Source organism: Pseudophryne corroboree, chromosome 8, assembly GCF_028390025.1.
Source record: "Pseudophryne corroboree isolate aPseCor3 chromosome 8, aPseCor3.hap2, whole genome shotgun sequence".
In the NCBI taxonomy this organism is placed as follows: Eukaryota; Metazoa; Chordata; class Amphibia; order Anura; family Myobatrachidae; genus Pseudophryne; species Pseudophryne corroboree.
Genome location: NC_086451.1, coordinates 169,417,155 through 169,436,637, shown reverse-complemented (window position 1 = coordinate 169,436,637; position 19,483 = coordinate 169,417,155). Strand labels below are relative to the sequence as shown.

Here is a 19,483-nt window from a genome sequence, read left to right as displayed (position 1 = left end):
CTGAAGCACCCCCAAACAACAAACCAAATGCAACAACTAGTGCAAGCATTCCTGGGGGAAGGCCTGCAGCAGATGGATTTGCATATGGTGATGTCATCCAAGCAGTGGGTCAAAGTTGGCTTCAACAATCATCTGCATATGAATAGAGAAGAGGGGCATGCAGGGCATGGCGGCCTTTTGCGGCGCTTGGATGACCCCTAGTTCGCATTAAACACCTCCACCCTCCTTCGGTGTGGGGCTCATGTTGGCTATGCCCCAGCCCCTGAAGCATTCAAGCTGATTTCTTGCAGCAGCTGGGCACTGTAACAGCTCCAGAGCTGCTCTGTAAGGCAAGTAAAAGGGTGTGGGCCCTGCAGCACTACCTGTAGTTCGCATTGTGCGTTGGAAGGCACAAAGTAAGCAGACGGGAGAAGTCAGGATAGTGCGCAAGGGCATAGAATTTGAATGTACTTGTGAACTAACTTAATTTCCTACTTCTAAATTCATTCCTAAATTCACTACTTACATGAATCCTGTAGTTGGGCATTTTGGGACTTCGATTGTGGGCATTGTTTTGTGTCCAGACCAGCAGCAGGTGGTGTGCATTTGCTGGAAAGGCATCGAAGACCTCCGATATGCTGCATCTCCTGATGTGTGTCTCCCTCAAGTGGCTGTCAGCAAATGCCTGCTAGACACCCCATTCCAAGCTGATTGTGACATCACGGTACATGCATCATAGAACAGGCATGCTAGAACATGGGTCTTCAACCTGCGACCCTCCAGCTGCTGTGGAACTACACATCCCAGCATGCCCTGCCTCAGTTTTAGCATACCTTAATAGCAAAACTGTGGCAGGGCATGCTGGGATGTGTAGTTTCACAGCAGCTGGAGGGCCACAGGATGAAGACCCATGTGCTAAAGCCAAGCCGCAGGTACATTGAATGCTAGCAAGCTGAATATTTAAATCCTTTTTATTCCGCAGCATTCCAATGTGGAAGATTCCATGGAACCAGAGATCCTTCCATTGAGAAGGACATGCTGCCTGGATGACTACACTGTGCAAATTAAATCACGGAGCCAGTTGGCTTGTGGGTGGCTCTGGTCACTGGGTGGTTGGGTGGGTGGTGTGTCAGAGGTGGAGCACATGCAAATGATTGTGTATCATCCAGCTAGTGAGAGAGAAAACTCATGCAGGAGTGTGCCTGCTTGTCAGTGGGTTATGCACTTTTCCAGACGTCAAATCTACATGGAGCAGCTGGAGAGGACAAGAGCAGGTTTGCAAAATATAGACAGAAGAGCTCTCCAGCCTAGTTTGCTGTCTGTTTCCACTTCTCTTTTCTTGAGCCGCTCCCTTCTATGCCCTTGCGCACTATCCTGACTTCTCCCATCTGCTTACTTTGTGCCTTCCAACGCACAATGCGAACTACAGGTAGTGCTGCAGGGCCCACACCCTTTTACTTGCCATACAGAGCAGCTCTGGAGCTGTTACAGTGCCCAGCTTCTGCAAGAAATCAGCTTGAATGCTTCAGGGGCTGGGGCATAGCCAACATGAGCCCCACACCGAAGGAGGGTGGAGATGTTTAATGCGAACTAGGGGTCATCCAAGCACCGCAAAAGGCCGCCATGCCCTGCACGCCCCTTTTCTCTTTTCATATGCAGACGAGGGTTGAAGCCAACTTTGACCCACTGCTTGGATGACATCACCATATGCAAATCCATCTGCTGCAGGCCTTCCCCCAGGAATGCTTGCACTAGTTGTTGCATTTGGTTTGTTGTTTGGGGGTGCTTCAGTATTAGGCAGCCTTCTGCCCTCCCATGTTCATCTGAAAATATGTGTTCTCCCTGCAGTTGTTGTCCCCAGATGAGAGTTCCCTTGTGCTGCCTCAGTTGAATCTTCTTAACTTGACAGAGATGTGCCTGAGCAGCGGCCCTCCCCAGCCCTATCCCAAATCATACTTATTTTGCATAGGAGATACCATGGTCATGAAGATTGTTCTCCCAGGGTGAGGTTCATTCATTGCATTCTGGGTATGCTGACCCCTGTGATTTCCCCAAATGTGGGAAACTTGACTGCATTATTTGTGGTAGTGGGGGACTGTGTTTGTGCTTTCCTCTGGTCAGCTCTGGTAAAAGTCAGATTTCTTTGTCTCAGATCTTCCTCTAGCCTTGTTCTTCTTTCGAGAGTTCCCTTGTGCTGCCTCAGTTGGATCTCCTTCACTTGACAGGGGGGTGCCCAAGCAGCGACCCTCCCCAGCTCTAGCCCAACTCCTACTTACCTGCCAGGTGAGATACTATGATCATGAAGGTGCTTCTCCCAGGGCAAGGCTCACCCATTGCACTCTGGGTGTGCTGCCCCTGTGATTTCCCCAAATGTGGGAAACTTGACTGCATAATTTGTGTTTCCACTGGTCGGCTTTCATATAATTCAGATCTCTTTGTCTCAGGTCTCTCTCCAGCCTAGTTTGCAGTCTGTTTCCACTTCTTTTTTTTTTGAGCCCCTCCCTTCTATACCCTTGTGCACTATCCTGATTTCTCCTCCTGTCTGCTTACTTTGTGCCTTCCAATGCACAATGCAAACTACAGGTAGTGCTGCAGGGCCCACAAACTTTTACTTGCATTACAGAGCAGCTCTGGAGCTGTTACAGTGCCAAGCTGCTGCAAGAAATCAGCTTGAATGCTTCAGGGGCTGGGGCATTGCCAACATGAGCCCCACACCGAAGGAGGGTGGGGGTGTTTAATGCGAACTAAGGGTCATCCAAGCGCCGCAAAAGGCCGCCATTCCCTGCATACCCCTTTTCTCTTTTCATATGCAGATGAGGGTTCCAGCCAACTTTGACCCACTGCTTGGATGACATCACCATATGCAAATCCATCTGCTGCAGGCCTTCCCCCAGGAATGCTTGCACTAGTTGTTGCATTTGGTTTGTTGTTTGGGGGTGCTTCAGTATTAGGCAGCCTTCTGCCCTCCCATGTTCATCTGAAAATATGTGTTCTCCCTGCAGTTGTTGTCCCCAGATGAGAGTTCCCTTGTGCTGCCTCAGTTGAATCTCCTTTACTTGACAGAGATGTGCCTGAGCAGCGGCCCTCCCCAGCTCTATCCCAAATCATACTTATTTTGCATAGGAGATACCATGGTCATGAAGATTGTTCTCCCAGGTTGAGGTTCATTCATTGCATTCTGGGTATGCTGACCCCTGTGATTTCCCCAAATGTGGGAAACTTGACTGCATTATTTGTGGTAGTGGGGGACTGTGTTTGTGCTTTCCTCTGGTCAGCTCTGGTAAAAGTCAGATTTCTTTGTCTCAGATCTTCCTCTAGCCTTGTTCTTCTTTCGAGAGTTCCCTTGTGCTGCCTCAGTTGGATCTCCTTCACTTGACAGGGGGGTGCCCGAGCTGCGACCCTCCCCAGCTCTAGCCAAACTCCTACTTACCTGCCAGGTGAGATACTATGATCATGTAGGTGCTTCTCCCAGGGCAAGGCTCACCCATTGCACTCTGGGTGTGCTGCCCCTGTGATTTCCCCAAATGTGGGAAACTTGACTGCATAATTTGTGTTTCCCCTGGTCGGCTCTCGTATAATTCATATCTCTTTGTCTCAGGTCTCTCTCCAGCCTAGTTTGCTGTCTGTTTCCACTTCTCTTTTCTTGAGCCGCTCCCTTCTATGCCCTTGCGCACTATTCTGACCTCTCCCGTCTGCTTACTTTGTGCCTTCCAACGCACAATGCAAACTACAGGTAGTGCTGCAGGGCCCACACCCTTTTACTTGCCTTACAGAGTAGCTCTGGAGCTGTTACAGTGCCCAGCTGCTGCAAGAAATCAGCTTGAATGCTTCAGGGGCTGGGGCATAGCCAACATGAGCCCCACACCGAAGGAGGGTGGAGATGTTTAATGCGAATTAGGGGTCATCCAAGCGCCGCAAAAGGCCGCCATGCCCTGCACGCCCCTCTTCTCTATTCATATGCAGATGAGTGTTGAAGCCAACTTTGACCCACTGCTTGGATGACATCACCATATGCAAATCCATCTGCTGCAGGCCTTCCCCCAGGAATGCTTGCACTAGTTGTTGCATTTGGTTTGTTGTTTGGGGGTGCTTCAGTATTAGGCAGCCTTCTGCCCTCCCATGTTCATCTGAAAATATGTGTTCTCCCTGCAGTTGTTGTCCCCAGATGAGAGTTCGCTTGTGCTGCCTCAGTTGAATCTCCTTTACTTGACAGAGATGTGCCTGAGCAGCGGCCCTCCCCAGCTCTATCCCAAATCATACTTATTTTGCATAGGAGATACCATGGTCATGAAGATTGTTTTCCCAGGGTGAGGTTCATTCATTGCATTCTGGGTATGCTGACCCCTGTGATTTCCCCAAATGTGGGAAACTGGACTGCATTATTTGTGGTAGTGAGGGACTGTGTTTGTGCTTTCCTCTGGTCAGCTCTGGTAAAAGTCAGATTTCTTTGTCTCAGATCTTCCTCTAGCCTTGTTCTTCTTTCGAGAGTTCCCTTGTGCTGCCTCAGTTGGATCTCCTTCACTTGACAGGGGGGTGCCCGAGCAGCGACCCTCCCCAGCTCTAGCCCAGCTCCTACTTACCTGCCAGGTGAGATACTATGATCATGAAGGTGCTTCTCCCAGGGCAAGGCTCACCCATTGCACTCTGGGTGTGCAACTCCTGCGGTTTCCCCAAATGTTGGACACTTGACTGCATAATTTGTGTTTCACCTGGTCGGCTCTCGTATAATTCAGATCTCTTTGTCTCAGGTCTCTCTCCAGCCTAATTTGCAGTCTGTTTCCACTTCTCTTTTCTTGAGTTGCTCCCTTCTATGCCCTTGCGCACTATCCTGACTTCTCCCGTCTGCTTACTTTGTGCCTTCCAACGCACAATGCAAACTACAGGTAGTGCTGCAGGGCCCACACCCTTTTACTTGCCTTACAGAGCAGCTCTGGAGCTGTTACAGTGCCCAGCTGCTGCAAGAAATCAGCTTGAATGCTTCAGGGGCTGGGGCATAGCCATCATGAGCCCCACACCGAAGGAGGGTGGAGGTGTTTAATGCGAACTAGGGGTCATCCAAGCACCGCAAAAGGCCGCCATGCCCTGCATGCCAATTTTCTCTTTTCATATGCAGACGAGGGTTGAAGCCAACTTTGACCCACTGCTTGGATGACATCACCATATGCAAATCCATCTGCTGCAGGCCTTCCCCCAGGAATGCTTGCACTAGTTGTTGCATTTGGTTTGTTGTTTGGGGGTGCTTCAGTATTAGGCAGCCGTCTGCCCTCCCATGTTCATCTGAAAATATGTGTACCTCCTGCCGTTGTTGTCCCCAGATGAGAGTTCCCTTGTGCTGCCTCAGTTGAATCTCCTTTACTTGACAGAGATGTGCCTGAGCAGCGGCCCTCCCCAGCCCTATCCCAAATCATACTTATTTTGCATAGGAGATACCATGGTCATGAAGATTGTTCTCCCAGGGTGAGGTTCATTCATTGCATTCTGGGTATGCTGACCCCTGTTATTTCCCCAAATGTGGTAAACTTGACAGCATTATTTGTGGTAGTGGGGGACTGTGTTTGTGCTTTCCTCTGGTCAGCTCTGGTAAAAGTCAGATTTCTTTGTCTCAGATCTTCCTCTAGCCTTGTTCTTCTTTCGAGAGTTCCCTTGTGCTGCCTCAGTTGGATCTCCTTCACTTGACAGGGGGGTGCCCGAGCAGCGACCCTCCCCAGCTCTAGCCCAACTCCTTCTTACCTGCTAGGTAAGATACTATGATCATGAAGGTGCTTCTCCCAGGGCAAGGCTCACCAATTGCACTCTGGGTGTGCTGCTCCTGCGATTTCCCCAAATGTGGGAAACTTGACTGCATAATTTGTGTTTCCCCTGGTCGGCTCTCGTATAATTCAGATCTCTTTGTCTCATGTCTCTCTCCAGCTTAGTTTGCTGTCTGTTTACACTTCTCTTTTCTTGAGCCACTCCCTTCTATGCCTTGCGCACTATCTTGACTTCTCCCGTCTGCTTACTTTGTGCCTTCCAACGCACAATGCGAACTACAGGTAGTGCTGCAGGGCCCACACCCTTTTAGTTGCCTTACAGAGCAGCTCTGGAGCTATTACAGTGCCCAGCTGCTGCAAGTAATCAGCTTGATTGCTTCAGGGGCTGGGGCATAGCCAACATGAGCCCCACACCGAAGTAGGGTGGAGGTGTTTAATGCGAACTAGGGGTCATCCAAGCGCCGCAAAAGGCCGCCATGCCCTGCACGCCCCTTTTCTCTTTTCATATGCAGACGAGGGTTGAAGCCAACTTTGACCCACTGCTTGGATGACATCACCATATGCAAATCCATCTGCTGCAGGCCTTCCCCCAGGAATGCTTGTACTAGTTGTTGCATTTGGTTTGTTGTTTGGGGGTGCTTCAGTATTAGGCAGCCTTCTGCCCTCCCATGTTCATCTGAAAATATGTGTTCTCCCTGCAGTTGTTGTCCCCAGATGAGAGTTCCCTTGTGCTGCCTCAGTTGAATCTCCTTTACTTGACAAGGGAGGCATTTTGGATTTTTTCTTTGGGTACCCTTACACCTGATGGTCTGAATGAGAGCATCGAACTGAACAACATTGGCAGTCTCTGAAGATTTTATCTATTGATTTACCTAATATATTATTTATTGAATATCCATTTATTGTATGTTTAATAAATAAACAAAATTATTAGAAGTAGCTATTTTGGAAACAGCTTTCCTCTTAGGATGAAACTGTATAATCCTGTTGTGTGTATTCCTTTAATGTTCCTTAGTAAAATCCACTAGTAATGATGAACATCAGATTTCTTCCTCCATCCTCTTTTTACACTTTCTCTTGGTTCTATATATATATATTTTTTTTCTATTTTTATTTTTTCCCCCTCCTTCTCCCAAAAGGCCCCCCTCCCTCTCCCCCCCTCCCTGTTTTAAATTTTAAAATCTTTAAATATTTAAATCTTCGAATCCTTAAATTGTCTGTTTAATATTTATTTTTTCTTCAATTCTTTTTGTTGTTTAAACAGCAATGTAATTATTCCAGGGGTTAAAATAATGAAATATAGAAATAATATTAACAAAAATTAAAGGTAAAAATGAATTGATAGAATGATCCCATTAAAAGTAAATAAATAATATGGATGTTAAGCTGAGCAGGTTGGATTCGAACATGGGACTAGCTGCATAGAGTGCAGGTGATGTTTCCCCTGCGCCACAAGAACTGCTTTAGTAGTGGCATGGATTTATGTTACCCTAAAAGGTTTTATATAAGTAAATGGGGATCCTTAGTGCTGAGTCTCTGAATTATGTATATGTGATTATAGATATGAGGTATTGATTGAAAGATTATAGGTTAATCTGTATATAGATTATATATTTTCTGTTATTTTTTAAACCACCTTGTTGCTTATTTTATTATTATTTTTAATCACCATGTTGCTTATTTTTATATTATGAAATGCCTTTATATGTGCAATTGCAATTAGAAAGTTGTTCCATATGTGAGTCATTACATGTATGCATCCAATTAGTACATGTATGTATCCAATCAACTAATTAGTAATACTATTGGTCCGGTGCATTTTAAAAAGAGCCTGCTAGGCTGCTGATGTATCCTCTGACGAAACCGCTCTTGGATAACAGCGGAGAAACGCGTAAGGAAGGTGATTACCGGACACTCTGATTGCTGAGATATAAGCCCGTTCATGAACGAGCTACATCACGGCGGACGTCTGATGTAAAGACAGCGGTGAAGGGGAAAAAGCAATTTGAGACCGAGCAAAAGGAGGTCTCTACCCCACGGCAGGGAGAAATATCCCGACCGCGAGTGCCAATAAGATCCAGCCACGGTTAACGGGGGTCGTAGCATACCGCTGTGTTTCACCAACCATCACAGCGCTCTCCCCCTGTTTTCTTTCATTACTCACGTGAGTTACATATGAACTTTAACTGCAGTAAATAAGAGGCGTTGGTTACAACTGTTGCTGTTCATCCACAAGAAGGAATTTAATGTATCAATTACAATTGGAAAGTAACGATTAAATTACAACAGCTGTATCCAGGAGGATTTTTTGGACACTTTAATAAACATTCCGTTGTCATCAAGGGCAATATGAAATAGATCCTGATTACATTTAGATATGGATAGTGGTGCCTATATATGTTGACTCCATTGTATTTTATTGAATGTGGGTTTCTTCTGTCTATATATATTTTTTTTAAAATAAAGAGCTTGTATATTTTATTTTTTGCGCTCCCTTGATAACAAGTGTGATTATCTTTAAAATTTGGTTTATTATTGGTAGAACAGTACTACCTATGGGAGCACCATTTTATAATATATGGTGAAAATTAATAGATGTATAAAGATTAAATAAGCAACAAATTGGTGAAATAGATAAGTTTTGATAGGAGCACTGGGTTCTATATATATTTATTGACATTTGGTTATATATATGTATAGACTTTATAAATTCTTGACAGAGATGTGCCTGAGCCCTCCCCAGCCCTATCCCAAATCATACTTATTTTGCATAGGAGATACCATGGTCATGAAGATTGTTCTCCCAGGGTGAGGTTCATTCATTGCATTCTGGGTATGCTGACCCCTGTGATTTCCCCAAATGTGGGAAACTCAACTGCATTATTTGTGGTAGTGGGGGACTGTGTTTGTGCTTTCCTCTGGTCAGCTCTGGTAAAAGTCAGATTTATTTGTCTCAGATCTTCCTCTAGCCTTGTTCTTCTTTCGAGAGTTTCCATGTGCTGCCTCAGTTGGATCTCCTTCACTTGACAGGGGGGTGCCCGAGCAGCGACCCTCCCCAGCTCTAGCCCAACTCCTACTTACCTGCCAGGTGAGATACTATGATCATGAAGGTGCTTCTCCCAGGGCAAGGCTCACCCATTGCACTCTGGGTGTGCTGCTCCTGCGGTTTCCCCAAATGTTGGACACTTGACTGCATAATTTGTGTTTCCCCTGGTCGGCTCTCGTATAATTCAGATCTCTTTGTCTCAGGTCTCTCTCCAGCCTAGTTTGCTGTCTGTTTCCACTTCTCTTTTCTTGAGTTGCTCCCTTCTATGCCCTTGCTCACTATCCTGACTTCTCCCGTCTGCTTACTTTGTGCCTTCCAACGCACAATGCAAACTACAGGTAGTGCTGCAGGGCCCACACCCTTTTACTTTCCTTACAGAGCAGCTCTGGAGTTGTTACAGTGCCCAGCTGCTGCAAGAAATCAGCTTGAATGCTTCAGGGGCTGGGGCATAGCCCCACACCGAAGGAGGGTGGAGGTGTTTAATGCGAACTAGGGGTCATCCAAGTGCCGCAAAAGGCCGCCATGCCCTGCACGCCCCTTTTCTCTTTTCATATGCAGACGAGGGTTGAAGCCAACTTTGACCCACTGCTTGGATGACATCACCATATGCAAATCCATCTGCTGCAGGCCTTCCCCCAGGAATGCTTGCACTAGTTGTTGCATTTGGTTTGTTGTTTGGGGGTGCTTCAGTATTAGGCAGCCTTCTGCCCTACCATGTTCATCTGAAAATATGTGTTCTCCCTGCAGTTGTTGTCCCCAGATGAGAGTTCCCTTGTGCTGCCTCAGTTGAATCTCCTTTACATGACAGAGATGTGCCTGAGCAGCGGCCCTCCCCAGCCCTATCCCAAGTCATACTTATTTTGCATAGGAGATACCATGGTCATGAAGATTGTTCTCCCAGGGTGAGGTTCATTCATTGCATTCTGGGTATGCTGACCCCTGTGATTTCCACAAATGTGGGAAACTCGACTGCATTATTTGTGGTAGTGGGGGACTGTGTTTGTTCTTTCCTCTGGTCAGCTCTGGTAAAAGTCAGATTTATTTGTCTCAGATCTTCCTCTAGCCTTGTTCTTCTATCGAGAGTTTCCTTGTGCTGCCTCAGTTGAATCTACTTCACTTGACAGGGGGGTGCCCGAGCAGCGACCCTCCCCAGCTCTAGCCCAACTCCTACTTACCTGCCAGGTGAGATACTATGATCATGAAGTTGCTTCTCCCAGGACAAGGATCACCCATTGCACTCTGGGTGTGCTGCTCCTGCGATTTCCCCAAATGTGGGAAACTTGACTGCATAATTTGTGTTTCCCCTGGTCAGCTCTCATATAATTCAGATCTCTTTGTCTCAGGTCTCTCTCCAGCCTAGTTTGCTGTCTGTTTCCACTTCTTTTTTCTTGAGCCCCTCCCTTCTATACCCTAGTGCACTATCCTGACTTCTCCTCCCGTCTGGAAATACAAACGAAAAAAAGGTTTTTAGGCGCTGAACAGGGTCGTGCAAATATAGCACTGATAATGGCAGCCACTTGGTAAGGAGGTAGCCGGCCTCCTGAAAGTAAAACAACTAAAACAAAATCACCAAGTAGGCGCACAATACCAATGATGTTGATAAAAACACAATTTATTAACATAAAACCAATGACAAACTGATTAAAAAACACAACACTACACAGAGCATATAACTGAGGTATTATACCTTATAATTCACACATAAAGTGTATTATTAAGTGAAAGGGACACTGAAATGCAGGAGAACCCGTCTCTGTAAGATAGGGTTAATCTCTCACATTAATTCCATATCAGACAGTTTAAATGAAAAGGAAGTCCTGTAAACTGATGTAATAAGCGTTTGTGACCATAAAGGTATCCGGATTTAAATAATGTTTCCTTGGAGCAAAATAAACCAACCGATTAATGTTACTCACAGAGACGTAATGATCTCTTGCTGCATGGGATAAATGGTTAAGGAACCGCTTGTTATCACCCTGTGCATGGGTGAGACATCCGTCAGCGGTATATTCAGATGAAAGCCATTTCTTTCTGTGCAGCACCAGTTGCCTGTATCAGACAACCATACAGATCCTCCAGCTTGCTGAGCGACGCCCGGCCGGGCAGGAGGTAACAATGTTCCAAATGCAAGGAGAGTTAGAGTGGAATGATTGAATCACAGGCTGGATCATTCACCGGTGACTTGTAACGGACGGCTGAAAGTGATGGATGTCGTGCTCTGTGGGACACTTAATGGTCAAGTGTGGCCCTTTCTTCTGTACCCTCAACGCGTTTCTCCGCACCTAAGGCGGCTTCTTCAAGAGGCAGAGTGTCTCTGCCTCTTGAAGAAGCCGCCTTAGGTGCGGAGAAACGCGTTGAGGGTACAGAAGAAAGGGCCACACTTGACCATTAAGTGTCCCACGGAGCACGACATCCATCACTTTCAGCCGTCCGTTACAAGTCACCGGTGAATGATCCAGCCTGTGATTCAATCATTCCACTCTAACTCTCCTTGCATTTGGAACATTGTTACCTCCTGCCCGGCCGGGCGTCGCTCAGCAAGCTGGAGGATCTGTATGGTGGTCTGATACAGGCAACTGGTGCTGCACAGAAAGAAATGGCTTTCATCTGAATATACCGCTGACGGATGTCTCACCCATGCACAGGGTGATAACAAGCGGTTCCTTAACCATTTATCCCGTGCAGCAAGAGATCATTACGTCTCTGTGAGTAACATTAATCGGTTGGTTTATTTTGCTCCAAGGAAACATTATTTAAATCCGGATACCTTTATGGTCACAAACGCTTATTACATCAGTTTACAGGACTTCCTTTTCATTTAAACTGTCTGATATGGAATTAATGTGAGAGATTAACCCTATCTTACAGAGACGGGTTCTCCTGCATTTCAGTGTCCCTTTCACTTAATAATACACTTTATGTGTGAATTATAAGGTATAATACCTCAGTTATATGCTCTGTGTAGTGTTGTGTTTTTTAATCAGTTTGTCATTGGTTTTATGTTAATAAATTGTGTTTTTATCAACATCATTGGTATTGTGCGCCTACTTGGTGATTTTGTTTTAGTTCTCCTCCCGTCTGCTTACTTAGTGCCTTACAATGCACAATGCAAACTACAGGTAGTGCTGCAGGGCCCACACCCTTTTACTTGCCTTACAGAGCAGCTCTGGAGCTGTTACAGTGCCCAGCTGCTGCAAGAAATCAGCTTGAATGCTTCAGGGGCTGGGGCATAGCCAACATGAGCCCCACACCGAAGGAGGGTGGAGGTGTTTAATGCGAACTAGGGGTCATCCAAGCGCCGCAAAAGGCCGCCATGCCCTGCACGCCCCTCTTCTCTATTCATATGCAGATGAGGGTTGAAGCCAACTTTGACCCACTGCTTGGATGACATCACCATATGCAAATCCATCTGCTGCAGGCCTTCCCCCAGGAATGCTTGCACTAGTTGTTGCATTTGGTTTGTTGTTGGGGGTGCTTCAGTATTAGGCAGCCTCTGCCCTCCCATGTTCATCTGAAAATATGTGTTCTCCCTGCAGTTGTTGCCCCCAGATGAGAGTTCCCTTGTGCTGCCTCAGTTGAATCTCCTTTACTTGACAGAGATGTGCCTGAGCAGCGGCCCTCCCCAGCTCTATCCCAAATCATACTTATTTTGCATAGGAGATACCATGGTCATGAAGATTGTTCTCCCAGGGTGAGGTTCATTCATTGCATTCTGGGTATGCTGACCCCTGTTATTTCCCCAAATGTGGTAAACTTGACAGCATTATTTGTGGTAGTGGGGGACTGTGTTTGTGCTTTCCTCTGGTCAGCTCTGGTAAAAGTCAGATTTCTTTGTCTCAGATCTTCCTCTAGCCTTGTTCTTCTTTCGAGAGTTCCCTTGTGCTGCCTCAGTTGGATCTACTTCACTTGACAGGGGGGTGCCCGAGCAGCGACCCTCCCCAGCTCTAGCCCAACTCCTACTTACCTGCCAGGTGAGATACTATGATCATGAAGTTGCTTCTCCCTGGGCAAGGATCACCCATTGCACTCTGGGTGTGCTGCCCCTGTGATTTCCCCAAATGTGGGAAACTTGACTGCGTAATTTGTGTTTCCCCTGGTCGGCTCTCATATAATTCAGATCTCTTTGTCTCAGGTCTCTCTCCAGCCTAGTTTGCTGTCTGTTTCCACTTCTTTTTTCTTGAGCCCCTCCCTTCTATACCCTTGTGCACTATCCTGACTTCTCCTCCCGTCTGCTTACTTTGTGCCTTACAATGCACAATGCAAACTACAGGTAGTGCTGCAGGGCCCACACCCTTTTACTTGCCTTACAGAGCAGCTCTGGAGCTGTTACAGTGCCCAGCTGCTGCAAGAAATCAGCTTGAATGCTTCAGGGGCTGGGGCATGGCCAACATGAGCCCCACAGAGAAGGAGGGTGGGGGTATTTAATGCGAACTAGGGGTCATCCAAGCGCCGCAAAAGGCCGCCATGCCCTGCATACCCCTTTTCTCTTTTCATATGCAGATGAGGGTTCCAGCCAACTTTGGCCCACTGCTTGGATGACATCACCGTATGCAAATCCGTCTTCTGCAGACCTTCCCCCAGGAATGCTTGTACTAGTTGTTGCATTTGGTTTGTTGTTTGGGGTTGCTTCAGTATTAGGCAGCCTTCTGCCCTCCCTTGTTCATCTGAAAATATGTGTTCTCCCTGCAGTTGTTGTCCCCAGATGAGAGTTCCCTTGTGCTGCCTCAGTTGAATCTCCTTTACTTGACAGAGATGTGCCTGAGCAGCGGCCCTCCCCAGCCCTATCCCAAATCATACTTATTTTGCATAGGAGATACCATGGTCATGAAGATTGTTCTCCCAGGGTGAGGTTCATTCATTGCATTCTGGGTATGCTGACCCCTGTGATTTCCCCAAATGTGGGAAACTTGACTGCATTATTTGTGGTAGTGAGTGACTGTGTTTGTGCTTTCCTCTGGTCAGCTCTGGTAAAAGTCAGATTTCTTTGTCTCAGATCTTCCTCTAGCCTTGTTCTTCTTTCGAGAGTTTCCTTGTGCTGCCTCAGTTGGATCTCCTTCACTTGACAGGGGGGTGCCCGAGCAGCGACCCTCCCCAGCTCTAGCCCAACTCCTACTTACCTGCCAGGTGAGATACTATGATCATGAAGGTGCTTCTCCCAGGGCAAGGCTCACCCATTGCACTCTGGGTGTGCTGCTCCTGCGATTTCCCCAAATGTGGGAAACTTGACTGCATAATTTGTATTTCCCCTGGTCGGCTCTCGTATAATTCAGATCTCTTTGTCTCATGTCTCTCTCCAGCCTAGTTTGCTGTCTGTTTCCACTTCTCTTTTCTTGAGCCGCTCCCTTCTATGCCCTTGCGCACTATCCTGTCTTCTCCCGTCTGCTTACTTTTTGCCTTCCAACGCACAATGCGAACTACAGGTAGTGCTGCAGGTCCCACACCCTTTTATTTGCCTTACAGAGCAGCTCTGGAGCTGTTACAGTGCCAACTGCTGCAAGAAATCAGCTTGAATGCTTCAGGGGCTGGGGCATAGCCAACATGAGCCCCACACCGAAGGAGGGTGGAGGTGTTTAATGCGAGCTAGGGGTCATCCAAGCGCCGCAAAAGGCTGCCATGCCCTGCACGCCCCTTTTCTCTTTTCATATGCAGACGAGGGTTGAAGCCAACTTTGACCCACTGCTTGGATGACATCACCATATGCAAATCCATCTGCTGCAGGCCTTCCCCCAGGAATGCTTGCACTAGTTGTTGCATTTTGTTTGTTGTTTGGGGGTGCTTCAGTATTAGGTAGCCTTCTGCCCTCCCATGTTCATCTGAAAATATGTGTTCTCCCTGCAGTTGTTGTCCCCAGATGAGAGTTCCCTTGTGCTGCCTCAGTTGAATCTCCTTTACTTGACAGAGATGTGCCTGAGCAGCGGCCCTCCCCAGCCCTATCCCAAATCATACTTATTTTGCATAGGAGATACCATGGTCATGAAGATTGTTCTCCCAGGGTGAGGTTCATTCATTGCATTCTGGGTATGCTGACCCCTGTGATTTCCACAAATGTGGGAAACTCGACTGCATTATTTGTGGTAGTGGGGGACTGTGTTTGTGCTTTCCTCTGGTCAGCTCTGGTAAAAGTCAGATTTCTTTGTCTCAGATTTTCCTCTAGCCTTGTTCTTCTTTCGAGAGTTCCCTTGTGCTGCCTCAGTTGGATCTCCTTCACTTGACAGGGGGCTGCCCGAGCAGCGACCCTCCCCAGCTCTAGCACATGTAAGTTTGTTTTTATTTTACTACATTGTGGTTTGTGGCTCTATACCATGTAATGCATGTCTTTTAACAGTAGTCAAGTCTTCCAATGTGCTTGTTAGTGAAACCCAATACATAGCTTTATTTTATTTTGTTTCTTCAAATATTGAATGCATATGTCTTATAACTTTTTTTTTCAATATATAAACATTTTTATTATAAGATTTTCAATGACACAAGTACATCCAAGTTGCAGATTATGGGTTGTGAAGGACAAATCAACCATATAAACAATTTAAGCAATTTAAATTGCATGCAGGTAGTAGAATATCAAACTCCTTGGATGAGAGTTGGTCGTAATAAACTAGGATAGAAAAGAATAAAGTAGAAAATAAGATTTTAAACCTACCGGTAAATCTTTTTCTCGTAGTCCGTAGAGGGTGCTGGGGACTCCGTAAGGACCATGGGGATAGACGGGCTCCGCAGGAGACATGGGCACTTTAAGAAAGACTTTAGTTCTGGGTGTGCACTGGCTCCTCCCTCTATGCGCCTCTATGCCACAGTTAGAGAAACTGTGCCCAGAGGAGACTGACAGTATGAGGAAAGGATTTTGTTAATCCAGGGCAAGATTCATACCAGCCACACCAATCACACTGTATAACTTGTGATAAACTACCCAGTTAAGAGTACGAAAAAACAACATACTGTAGCATCAGTGCAGGACCGATGCAACTATAACATAACCCTTATTGAAGCAATAACTATATACAAGTATTGCAGAAGTAGTCCGCACTTGGGACGGGCGCCCAGCATCCTCTACGGACTACGAGAAAAAGATTTACCGGTAGGTTTAAAATCTTATTTTCTCTAACGTCCTAGAGGATGCTGGGGACTCCATAAGGACCATGGGGATTATACCAAAGCTCCAAAACGGGCGGGAGAGTGCGGATGACTCTGCAGCACCGATTGAGCAAACATGAGTTCCTCCTCAGCCAGGGTATCAAACTTATAGTATTTTGAAAAGGTGTTTGAACCTGACCAAGTAGCAGCTCGACACAGCTGTAGTGCCGAGACCCCTCGGGCAGCCGCCCAAGAAGAGCCCACTTTCCTCGTGGAATGGGCCTAGACCGATTTCGGTAACTGCAATCCAGCCATAGAATGCGCTTGCTGAATCGTGTTACAAATCCAGCGAGCAATAGCCTGCTTTGAAGCAGGGGCACCAATCTTGTTGGTTGCATACAGGACAAACAGCGCTTCAGTTTTCCTGACTCTAGCCGTCCTGGCCACGTAAATTTTCAAAGCCCTGACCACATCAAGTAACTCGGAATCCTCCAAGTCACGCGTAGCCAAAGGCACCACAATAGATTGGTTCATATGAAAAGATGAGACCACTTTTGGTAGGAATTGAGGATGGGTCCGCAATTCCGCTCTATCCACATGGAACACCAAATATGGGCTTTTATGTGACAAAGCCGCTAATTCCGACACTCGCCTAGCCGAAGCCAAGGCTAATAACATGACCACCTTCCACGTGAGATATGTTAACTCCACCGTTTTAAGGCTGCTAAAAACTGCTAGCGAGCAATCAACTCAGAATGACCCCCATAGTGTATTGCAAGAAAATATCTGTAAATCCAATGGTACCGTAAGTGCGGTATATACTCGCACTTCTTTGCGGGGCGAGAACATCTCCCCTAAGTGAAGTCAGCCCTATGAATAGAGTTTGTGTGATCCCTGTGCAGCAGTCACAGAAAGGGTTCATCTCTGCAGTTTGTCACTCAAATTACATTGTTGCATTTTTTCTAGAAGTGGATCTGAGAGCTGTTACCCGCAGACCAGCTACAATAATTATCCTGGGATAGTGCGCAAGGGCATAGAAGGGAGCGGCTCAAGAAAAGAGAAGTGGAAACAGACAGCAAACTAGGCTGGAGAGAGACCTGAGACAAAGAGATCTGAATTATACGAGAGCCGACCAGGGGAAACACAAATTATGCAGTCAAGTTTCCCACATTTGGGGAAATCGCAGGAGCAGCACACCCAGAGTGCAATGGGTGAGCCTTGCCCTGGGAGAAGCACCTTCATGATCATAGTATCTCACCTGGCAGGTAAGTAGGAGTTGGGCTAGAGCTGGGGAGGGTCGCTGCTCGGGCACCCCCCTGTCAAGTGAAGGAGATCCAACTGAGGCAGCACAAGGAAACTCTCGAAAGAAGAACAAGGCTAGAGGAAGATCTGAGACAAAGAAATCTGACTTTTACCAGAGCTGACCAGAGGAAAGCACAAACACAGTCCCTCACTACCACAAATAATGCAGTCAAGTTTCCCACATTTGGGGAAATCACAGGGGTCAGCATACCCAGAATGCAATGAATGAACCTCACCCTGGGAGAACAATCTTCATGACCATGGTATCTCCTATGCAAAATAAGTATGATTTGGGATAGGGCTGGGGAGGGCCGCTGCTCAGGCACATCTCTGTCAAGTAAAGGAGATTCAACTGAGGCAGCACAAGGGAACTCTCATCTGGGGACAACAACTGCAGGGAGAACACATATTTTCAGATGAACATGGGAGGGCAGAAGGCTGCCTAATACTGAAGCACCCCCAAACAACAAACCAAATGCAACAACTAGTACAAGCATTCCTGGGGGAAGGTCTGCAGAAGACGGATTTGCATACGGTGATGTCATCCAAGCAGTGGGCCAAAGTTGGCTGGAACCCTCATCTGCATATGAAAAGAGAAAAGGGGTATGCAGGGCATGGCGGCCTTTTGCGGCGCTTGGATGACCCCTAGTTCGCATTAAATACCCCCACACTCCTTCTGTGTGGGGCTCATGTTGGCCATGCCCCAGTCCCTGAAGCATTCAAGCTGATTTCTTGCAGCAGCTGGGCACTGTAACAGCTCCAGAGCTGCTCTGTAAGGCAAGTAAAAGGGTGTGGGCCCTGCAGCACTACCTGTAGTTTGCATTGTGCATTGTAAGGCACAAAGTAAGCAGACGGGAGGAGAAGTCAGGATAGTGCACAAGGGTATAGAAGGGAGGGGCTCAAGAAAAAAGAAGTGGAAACAGACAGCAAACTAGGCTGGAGAGAGACCTGAGACAAAGAGATCTGAATTATATGAGAGCCGACCAGGGGAAACACAAATTACGCAGTCAAGTTTCCCACATTTGGGGAAATCACAGGGGCAGCACACCCAGAGTGCAATGGGTGATCCTTGCCCAGGGAGAAGCAACTTCATGATCATAGTATCTCACCTGGCAGGTAAGTAGGAGTTGGGCTAGAGCTGGGGAGGGTCGCTGCTCGGGCACCCCCCTGTCAAGTGAAGGAGATCCAACTGAGGCAGCACAAGGGAACTCTCGAAAGAAGAACAAGGCTAGAGGAAAATCTGAGACAAAGAAATCTGACTTTTACCAGAGCTGACCAGAGGAAAGCACAAACACAGTCCCCCACTACCACAAATAATGCAGTCGAGTTTCCCACATTTAAGGAAATCACAGGGGTCAGCATACCCAGAATGCAATGAATGAACCTCACCCTGGGAGAACAATCTTCATGACCATGGTATCTCCTATGCAAAATAAGTATGATTTGGGATAGGGCTGGGGAGGGCCGCTGCTCAGGCACATCTCTGTCAAGTAAAGAAGATTCAACTGAGGCAGCACAAGGGAACTCTCATCTGGGGACAACAACTGCAGGGAGAACACATATTTTCAGATGAACATGGGAGGGCAGAAGGCTGCCTAATACTGAAGCACCCCCAAACAACAAACCAAATGCAACAACTAGTGCAAGCATTCCTGGGGGAAGGCTGCAGCAGATGGATTTGCATATGGTGATGTCATCCAAGCAGTGGGTCAAAGTTGGCTTCAACCCTCGTCTGCATATGAAAAGAGAAAAGGGGCGTGCAGGGCATGGCGGCCTTTTGCGGCGATTGGATGACCCCTAGTTCGCATTAAACACCTCCACCCTCCTTCGGTGTGGGGCTCATGTTGGCTATGCCCCAGCCCCTGAAGCATTCAAGCTGATTTCTTGCAGCAGCTAGGCACTGTAACAGCTCCAGAGCTGCTCTGTAAGGCAAGTAAAAGGGCGTGGGCCCTGCAGCACTACCTTTAGTTCGCATTGTGCGTTGGAAGGCACAAATTAAGCAGACGGGAGAAGTCAGGATAGTGCGCAAGGGCATAGAAGGGAGCGGCTCAAGAAAAAAGAAGTGGAAATAGACAGCAAACTAGGCTGGAGAGAGACCTGAGACAAAGAGATCTGAATTATACGAGAGCCGACCAGGGGAAACACAAATTATGCAGTCAAGTTTCCCACATTTGGGGAAATCGCAGGAGCAGCACACCCAGAGTGCAATGGGTGAGACTTGCCCTGGGAGAAGCACCTTCATGATCATAGTATCTCACCTGGCAGGTAAGTAGGATTTGGGATAGAGCTGGGGAGGGTCGCTGCTCGGGCACCCCCCTGTCAAGTGAAGTAGATC

At 47.1% G+C, this 19,483-nt stretch overlaps 18 non-coding genes and 4 pseudogenes across 18 annotated transcripts; 17 read left to right on the top strand and 5 right to left on the bottom strand.

Annotated features, from left to right (window-relative positions):
• The first annotated feature begins 1,931 nt into the window (after positions 1-1,931).
• LOC134950520 (U1 spliceosomal RNA) lies at positions 1,932-2,095 on the top strand. Its single transcript, XR_010183425.1, has one exon. It is a non-coding gene; the product is annotated as a U1 spliceosomal RNA (small nuclear RNA).
• Positions 2,096-2,247: 152 nt separating this feature from the next.
• LOC134952217 (U1 spliceosomal RNA) lies at positions 2,248-2,410 on the top strand. The gene has a single exon (XR_010184788.1). It is a non-coding gene; the product is annotated as a U1 spliceosomal RNA (small nuclear RNA).
• A 675-nt stretch (positions 2,411-3,085) lies between these two features.
• On the top strand, positions 3,086-3,249 carry LOC134951096 (U1 spliceosomal RNA). Its single transcript, XR_010183898.1, has one exon. It is a non-coding gene; the product is annotated as a U1 spliceosomal RNA (small nuclear RNA).
• A 152-nt stretch (positions 3,250-3,401) lies between these two features.
• On the top strand, positions 3,402-3,543 carry LOC134952721 (U1 spliceosomal RNA; annotated as a pseudogene).
• Positions 3,544-4,235: 692 nt separating this feature from the next.
• On the top strand, positions 4,236-4,399 carry LOC134951471 (U1 spliceosomal RNA). The gene has a single exon (XR_010184205.1). It is a non-coding gene; the product is annotated as a U1 spliceosomal RNA (small nuclear RNA).
• A 152-nt stretch (positions 4,400-4,551) lies between these two features.
• Positions 4,552-4,714, top strand: LOC134953205 (U1 spliceosomal RNA). The gene has a single exon (XR_010185485.1). It is a non-coding gene; the product is annotated as a U1 spliceosomal RNA (small nuclear RNA).
• A 671-nt stretch (positions 4,715-5,385) lies between these two features.
• On the top strand, positions 5,386-5,549 carry LOC134951255 (U1 spliceosomal RNA). Its single transcript, XR_010184029.1, has one exon. It is a non-coding gene; the product is annotated as a U1 spliceosomal RNA (small nuclear RNA).
• Positions 5,550-5,701: 152 nt separating this feature from the next.
• Positions 5,702-5,864, top strand: LOC134953577 (U1 spliceosomal RNA). The gene has a single exon (XR_010185652.1). It is a non-coding gene; the product is annotated as a U1 spliceosomal RNA (small nuclear RNA).
• A 2,622-nt stretch (positions 5,865-8,486) lies between these two features.
• LOC134950282 (U1 spliceosomal RNA) lies at positions 8,487-8,650 on the top strand. The gene has a single exon (XR_010183227.1). It is a non-coding gene; the product is annotated as a U1 spliceosomal RNA (small nuclear RNA).
• Positions 8,651-8,802: 152 nt separating this feature from the next.
• On the top strand, positions 8,803-8,965 carry LOC134952885 (U1 spliceosomal RNA). The gene has a single exon (XR_010185266.1). It is a non-coding gene; the product is annotated as a U1 spliceosomal RNA (small nuclear RNA).
• A 661-nt stretch (positions 8,966-9,626) lies between these two features.
• On the top strand, positions 9,627-9,790 carry LOC134950983 (U1 spliceosomal RNA). The gene has a single exon (XR_010183805.1). It is a non-coding gene; the product is annotated as a U1 spliceosomal RNA (small nuclear RNA).
• Positions 9,791-9,942: 152 nt separating this feature from the next.
• On the top strand, positions 9,943-10,084 carry LOC134952801 (U1 spliceosomal RNA; annotated as a pseudogene).
• A 2,331-nt stretch (positions 10,085-12,415) lies between these two features.
• LOC134951254 (U1 spliceosomal RNA) lies at positions 12,416-12,579 on the top strand. The gene has a single exon (XR_010184028.1). It is a non-coding gene; the product is annotated as a U1 spliceosomal RNA (small nuclear RNA).
• Positions 12,580-12,731: 152 nt separating this feature from the next.
• Positions 12,732-12,873, top strand: LOC134953306 (U1 spliceosomal RNA; annotated as a pseudogene).
• Positions 12,874-13,568: 695 nt separating this feature from the next.
• On the top strand, positions 13,569-13,732 carry LOC134951377 (U1 spliceosomal RNA). Its single transcript, XR_010184128.1, has one exon. It is a non-coding gene; the product is annotated as a U1 spliceosomal RNA (small nuclear RNA).
• Positions 13,733-13,884: 152 nt separating this feature from the next.
• LOC134952336 (U1 spliceosomal RNA) lies at positions 13,885-14,047 on the top strand. Its single transcript, XR_010184884.1, has one exon. It is a non-coding gene; the product is annotated as a U1 spliceosomal RNA (small nuclear RNA).
• A 670-nt stretch (positions 14,048-14,717) lies between these two features.
• On the top strand, positions 14,718-14,881 carry LOC134950737 (U1 spliceosomal RNA). The gene has a single exon (XR_010183603.1). It is a non-coding gene; the product is annotated as a U1 spliceosomal RNA (small nuclear RNA).
• Positions 14,882-16,956: 2,075 nt separating this feature from the next.
• LOC134952022 (U1 spliceosomal RNA) lies at positions 16,957-17,119 on the bottom strand. The gene has a single exon (XR_010184646.1). It is a non-coding gene; the product is annotated as a U1 spliceosomal RNA (small nuclear RNA).
• A 152-nt stretch (positions 17,120-17,271) lies between these two features.
• Positions 17,272-17,435, bottom strand: LOC134950698 (U1 spliceosomal RNA). Its single transcript, XR_010183572.1, has one exon. It is a non-coding gene; the product is annotated as a U1 spliceosomal RNA (small nuclear RNA).
• A 695-nt stretch (positions 17,436-18,130) lies between these two features.
• On the bottom strand, positions 18,131-18,272 carry LOC134953304 (U1 spliceosomal RNA; annotated as a pseudogene).
• Positions 18,273-18,424: 152 nt separating this feature from the next.
• Positions 18,425-18,588, bottom strand: LOC134950670 (U1 spliceosomal RNA). The gene has a single exon (XR_010183549.1). It is a non-coding gene; the product is annotated as a U1 spliceosomal RNA (small nuclear RNA).
• Positions 18,589-19,258: 670 nt separating this feature from the next.
• LOC134952421 (U1 spliceosomal RNA) lies at positions 19,259-19,421 on the bottom strand. Its single transcript, XR_010184946.1, has one exon. It is a non-coding gene; the product is annotated as a U1 spliceosomal RNA (small nuclear RNA).
• Positions 19,422-19,483: the final 62 nt, after the last annotated feature.